The following is a 6,882-nucleotide window of genomic DNA, read 5'->3' as shown; positions in this document are numbered from 1 at the left end:
ATTTATCTCTGGGCTTTCCACGTTGTTCCATTGATCTATATTTCTGTCTTTGTGCCAGTACCATACTGTCTTGATGACTGTGGCTTTGTAGTAGAGCCTGAAGTCAGGCAGGTTGATTCCTCCAGTTCCATTCTTCTTTCTCAAGATTATTTTGGCTATTCGAGGTTTTTTGTATCTCCATACAAATTCTGAAATGATTTGTTCTAGCTCTGTGAAAAATACCATTGGTAGCTTGATAGGGATTGCACTGAATCTATAGATTGTTTTGGGTAATATACTCATTTTCACTATATTGATTCCTCCAATCCATGAACACGGTGTACTTCTCCATCTATTAGTGTCGTCTTTGATTTCTTTTTATAGTTTTCTATGTATAGGTCTTTAGTTTCTTTAGGTAGATATATTCCTAAGTATTTTATTGTTTTTGTTGCAATGGTGAATGGAATTGTTTCCTTAATTTCTCTATTTTCTCATTATTAGTGTATAGGAATGAAAGAGATTTCTGTGTGTTGGTTTTATATCCTGCAACTTTACTACATTCATTGATTAGATCTAGTAATGTTCTGGTGGAGTCATTAGGGTTTTCTATGTAGAGCATCATGTCATCTGCAAATGGTGAGAGTTTTACTTCTTTTCCAATTTGGATTCCTTTTATTTCTTTTTCTATTCTGATTGCTGTGGTCAATACTTCCAAAACTATGTTGAATAGTAGTGGTGAGAGTGGGCACCTTTGTCTTGTTCCTGACTTTAGGGGAAATGATTTCAATTTTTCACCATTGAGGATAATGTTTGCTGTGGGTTTGTCATATATAGCTTTGATTATGTTGAGGTATGTTCCTTCTACTTCCGCATTCTGGAAATTTTTTTATTATAAATGGATGTTGAATTTTGTCAAAGGCTTTCTCTGCATCTATTGAGATAATCATATGGCTTTTATTTTTCAATTTGTTAATGTGGTGTATTACATTGATTGATTTGCGGATATTGAAGAATCCTTGCATCCTTGGGATAAAGCCCATTTGGTCATGGTTTATGAACTTTTTAATGTGTTGTTGGATTCTGATTGCTAGAATTTTGTTAAGGATTTTTGCATCTATGTCATCAGTGATATTGGTCTATAGTTTTCTTTTTTTGTGGCATATTTGTCAGGTGTTGGTATTAGGGTGATGGTGGCCTCATAGAATGAGTTTGTAGCTTTACTTTCCTATGCAATTTTCTGCAAGAGTTTGAGTAGGATAGGTGTTAGCTCTTCTCTAAATTTTTCGTCGAATTCAGCTATGAAGCCGTCTGGTCCTGAGCTTTTGTTTGCTGGAAAATTTCTGATTACAGTTTCAATTTCCATGCTTGTGATGTATCTGTTAAGGGTTTCTATTTCTTCCTGGTTCAGTTTTGGAAAGTTGTAGTTTTCTAAGAATTTGTCCATTTCTTCCAAGTTGTCTATTTTATTGGCATATAATTGCTGATAGTAGTCTCTTATGATCCTTTGTATTTGTGTGTTGTCTGTTGTGATCTCTCCATTTTCATTTCTAATTTTATTGATTTGATTCTTCTCCCTTTGTTTTTTGATGAGTCTGGCTAATGGTTTGTCAATTTTATTTATCCTCAAAAAGTACCATCTTTTGGCTTTGCTGATTTTTGCTATGGTCTCTTTTGTTTCTTTTGCATTTATTTGTGCCTTAATTTTGAAGATTTCTTTCCTTCTAGTAACACAGGGGTTCTTCATTTCTTCCTTTTCTAGCTGCTTTAGGTGTAGAGTTAGGTTATTTATTTGCCTTTTTTGTTGTTTCTTAAGGTAAGCCTCTATTGCTATGAACCTTCCTGTTAGCACTGCTTTTACAGTGTCCCACAGGTTTGGGTTGTTTTGTTTTTATTTTCCTTCGTTTCTATGCATATTTTGATTTCTTTTTTTATTTCTTCTGTGATTTGTTGGTTATTCATCAGCGTGTTTTTCAGCCTCCATATGTTGGAATTTTTAATGGTTTTTCTCCTGTAATTGAGATTTGATCTTACTGCATTGTGGTCAGAAAAGATGCTTGGAATGATTTCATTTTTTTTGAATTTTCCAAGGCTAGATTTATGGCCCAGGATGTGATCTATCCTGGAGAAGTTTCTGTGTGCACTTGAGAAAAAGGTGAAATTCATTGTTTTGGGGTAAAATGTCCTATAGATGCCGATAAGGTTTAACAGGTCTATTGTATCATTTAAGTTTGTGTTTCCTTGTTAATTTTCTGTTTAGTTTATCTAGCCATAGATGTGAGTCGGGTATTAAAGTCTCCCACAATTATTGTGTTATTATTAATTTCCCCTTTCATACTTGTTAGCATTTGTCTTACATATTGCGGTGTTCCTAGGTTGCATGCATTTATATTTATAATAGTTACATCTTCTTCTTGGATTGACAGTTTGGTCATTATGTAGTGTCCTTATTTGTCTCTTTTCACAGTCCTTTTTAAAAAGTCTATTTTGTCTGATATGAATATTGCTACTCCTTCTTTCTTTAGGTCTCTATTTGCATGGAATATCTTTTTGCGGACCTTCACTTTCAGTCTGAATGTGTCCCTTGTTTCAAGGTGGGTCTCTTGTAGACAACACATATAGGGGTCTTGTTTTTGTATCCATTCAGCCAGTCTTTGTGTTTTGTTTGGGGCATTCAACCCATTTACATTTAAGGTAATTATTGATAAGTATGATCCCATTGCCATTTACTTTATTGTTTTGCGTTAGAGTTTATACACCGTTTCTGTGTTTCCTGTCTAGAGAAGATCCTTTAGCATTTGTTGGAGAGCTGGTTTGGTGATGCTGAATTCTCTCAGTTTTGCTTGTCTGTAAAGCTTTTGATTTCTCCTTCATATTTGAACGAGATCCTTGCTGGGTACAGTAATCTGGGCTGTTGGTTTTTTTTATTTCATCACTTTAAGTATGCCCTGCAATTCCCTCCTGGCCTGAAGAGTTTCTATTGAAAGATCAACTGTTATCCTTATGGGAATCCCCTTGTGTTCTATTTGTTGTTTTTCCCTTGCTGCTTTTAATATTTGTTCTTTGTTTTTGATCTTTGTTAATTTGGTTAATTTCACCTTGGGTTTATCCTTTTTGGGACTCTCTGGGTTTCTTGGACTTGCATGATTATTTCCTTCCCCATTTTAGGGAAGTTTTCAACTATTATCTCAAGTATTTTCTCATGGTCTTTCTTTTTGTCTTCTTCTTCTGGGACTCCTATGATTCGAATGTTGGGGCTTTTAACATTGTCCCAGAGGTCTCTGAAATTGTTCTCATTTCTTTCAATTCATTTTTCTTTTTTCCTCTCTGTTACATTGATTTTTACCATTCTAACTTCTACCTCACTTATCCCATATTCTGCCTCTGTTATTCTACTCTTGGTTCCCTCCAGAGGGTTTTTGATCTCATTTATTGCATTATTCATTATATATTTTCTCTTTTTTATTTCTTCTAGGTCCTTGTTAAACCTTTCTTGCATCTTCTCAATCCTTGTCTCCAGGCTATTTATCTGTAATTCCTTTTTGTATTCAAGATTTTGGATCATTTTCATTATCATTATTCAGAATTCTTTATCAGGTAGATTCCCTATTTCTTCCCCATTTGTTTGGTTCGGTGGACATTTATTCTGTTCCTTTACCTGCTGGGTATTTCTCTGCTTCTGCATCTTGTTTATATTGCGGTGTTTGGTGTCACCTTTCCATATTCTGGCAGTTTGTGGAATTCTCTTTATTGTGGAGTTTCCTCACTGTGGGTGGGGTTCTACATGTGGCATGTCAAGGTTTCTTGGTTAGGGAAGCTTGTGTTGGTGTTCCAGGGGGTGGAGCTGGATTTCTTCTCTCTGAAGTGCAATGAAGTGTCCAGTAATGAATTATGAGATTTCAATGGGTTTGGAGTGACTTTGGGCAGCCTGTAGATTGAAGCTCAGGGCTTTGTTCCTGTTTTGCTGGAGAATTTGCATGGTATGTCTTGCTCTGGAACTTGTTGGCCCTTGGGTGGTTCTTGATTTCAGTGTAGACATGGAGGCATTTGATGAGCTCCTATTGATTAATGTTCGCTGGAGTCAGGAGTTCTCTGGTGTTCTCAGGATTTGGACTTAAGCTTCTGGCTTCTGGTTTTCAGTCTTACTCTTATAGTAGCCTCAAGACTTCTCCATCTATACAGCACCAAATATAAAACATCTAGGTTAAAGGTGAAAAGTTTCTCCACAGTGAGGGACATGCAGAGAGGTTCACAGAGTTACATGGAGAAGAGAATAGGGAAGAGGGAGATAGAGGTGACCAGGAGTAGAAGAGGGAGAATCAAAAGAGGCGAGAGCAAACTAGCCAGTAATCACTTCCTTATGTGCTCTCCACAGTCTGGATCCCTCAGAGTTGTTCACAGAGTTACACAGAGAAGAGAAGAGGGAGGATGGAGATAGAGGTTACTAGGAGGAGGAGAAGAGGGGGAATCAAAAGGGGAGAGAGCCAGCTAGCCAGGAATAACTTCCTTATGTGCTCTCCACAGTCTGGATCCCTCAGAGATGTTCACAGAATTACACAGAGAAGAGAAGAGGGAGGAAGGAGACAGAGGTGGCCAGGGGTATAAAGGGGGGAATCAAAAGGAGAGAGACAGTTTCAGCCAGTAATCAGTTCCCTAAGTGTTCTCCACAGTCTGGAACACACAAAGAGATTCACAGAGTTGGGTAGATAAGAGAAGGGGGATGGAGGAGATAGAGGCGACCTGGTGGAGAAAAAAGAGATCCAAAGGGGGAGAAAACAATCAGGCAGTGATCTCTCTCCCAAGTAAAAATTGTTGCTGAAGATTGGGTTTTTAAAGGTATAAAATTGCTAACAAATACCAAAAAGCAAAGATTAAAAATCTAGAGTAGAGGTTGGATTCTCAAAAATACAATATTAAAGGGGAAAAAAAAGTCACAAAAATTATAAAATATATATATATATATATATATATGAATTTTGCTTTAAGAAATCGGGTCTTTTTTTCAAACTAATAGTAGGTTATAAAAATGAAAATTAAAGCCGTAGTAGAGGACTTAAAAATAAAAAAAAAATTAAATTTAAATAATGAAAATAGTAAAAATATATCTAGGACTTTCTGTGGTGTTGTGGACAGTGTGGGTCAGTTTACTTTCAGATAGTTCCTTCATCCAGCTTATACTTCTAAAGATCTATAGGCCCCTTCATATGTAGTTGGTGCTAACTGCAGGGTTTTAATCTATTGCACCTGTCACTTCCAGGGTGGTTCCCTCTGTTTTAGCTTCTTCTGTTTGCTGGTTTCTTCAGTGTCTAATTTCTGCCCTGACCCAAAGGGGTGGTGGTGGACAATTTTTTAGGCTCACTTGTTCAGTCGTGTTGCGGGGAAGGAGGGTTGTTGTCAACAGATAACACTGGCTGTGTGCTCGCAGTTATTCGCCCACACTGGGTTTGCCCCATCTCATGGCGTGCATGCTTTCCCTGTCTGTACTGCTCAGGCTCTAGGTTACTTTGCTGGGATCTTTTGGAGGTGGGCCCTGGGTTGCATGCACTTCCCAGGTCTAAGCTGCTTAGGTTCAGGTACTTGGGTACTCCTCAAAGGTGCAGACTCGGCTGGGCCTGCGTTTTGTGCTCTTCCCAGGTCCGAGCCGCTCAGGAGACCAGGTGTTTGGTGAGTGCGGTGGCTGTGACTTATTGCCTCTCCCGTCCCTGCCGCTCGGTTTTCTGGGTGTACTACTGGCGCACCTTCTCAGGTGGATGTTGACCGTCCAGAATCCCAAGAAATCTTGGTTGACAATGAAGCCTGCTTGCAGTTTGGTAGATGACGCCTCTCTGGGGCCACAGTTGCCCACTTCTGGCTCTGGCTGCCCTTGCTCCCCTGTCTCTGGCAGGGGATGGGCCGGCCCGCAGCCGGCTAGCTCTGCTCAATCCTTTGTTCTGTGAGCAGGCCTGGCAGTGTCTTAGTTTAGGGCTTTTCGCCGGGGTAGTTATCCCAGGGTCTGGTTTGCTATCTCAAGTTAGTTCCCTCAGATTGCCCTCAGGGCATTCCGGCCCGGCCTTAACTCTAAGCAATGCAGCCCGCACTTCCTTGCCCAGCCACCTCTTGCTAGTGGCGGATGCAGGTGTCTGTGCTGCTTCTCCCCTGGGAGTTACCGGTCAACATGTAATCTGTAGATTTAAATTATTTATTTATTTTTCCTCTCACTTATGTTGCCCTCTGAGGTTCCAAGGCTCACCACAGACTCGCCAGTGAGAGTGTTTCCTGGTGTTTGGAAACTTCTCTCTTTTTAAAGACTCCCTTCCCGGGACGGATCTCCGTCCCTACCTCTTTTGTCTCTCTTTTTATCTTTTACATTTTTTTCCTACCTCCTTTTGAAGACAACGGGCTGCTTTTCTGGGTGCCTGATGTACTCTGCCAGCATTCAGAAGTTGTTTTCTGGAATTTACTCAGTGTTCAAATGTTCTTTTGATGAATTTGTTGGGGAGAAAGTAGTTTCCCTGTCCTATTCCTCTGCCATCTTAGGACTGCCCCCGAAATTACTCATAATTCCCATGAGATCAATAGGGTCCTAAAGATAATATTGCCTTGCTAGTGGGGAAGAGTAAACCTGGTCTAAAGGCTGGTTTCATCTCAGCTTAAAAAACTTTACCGCAAGCCTTCAAAAAATGCAATTGTTTCCAAGAAATTAAGAGTGTTTGCAAACAGTGAAAGGAATAATTTATAAAAATTAAAAAAAATATCCAGCATCCAAAGGTAAAGTGACCACATCCACAATCCAATTTAAAATTTCCATATAAATTGTGAAAGTTTTTGTCCTAGTTTCATCTCAATATTGTAAGGTAATTATCCTCTGATTAAGATAAATAAAGAAATTTAAAAAGAAAAAAATCCAGATGTATAAAGAAGCAAGAA

The sequence above is a fragment of the Bison bison genome, unplaced genomic scaffold (assembly GCF_000754665.1).
Source record: "Bison bison bison isolate TAMUID 2011002044 unplaced genomic scaffold, Bison_UMD1.0 scf7180017863691, whole genome shotgun sequence".
Classification (NCBI taxonomy): domain Eukaryota; kingdom Metazoa; phylum Chordata; class Mammalia; order Artiodactyla; family Bovidae; genus Bison; species Bison bison.
This window is presented reverse-complemented; position numbering follows the sequence as displayed.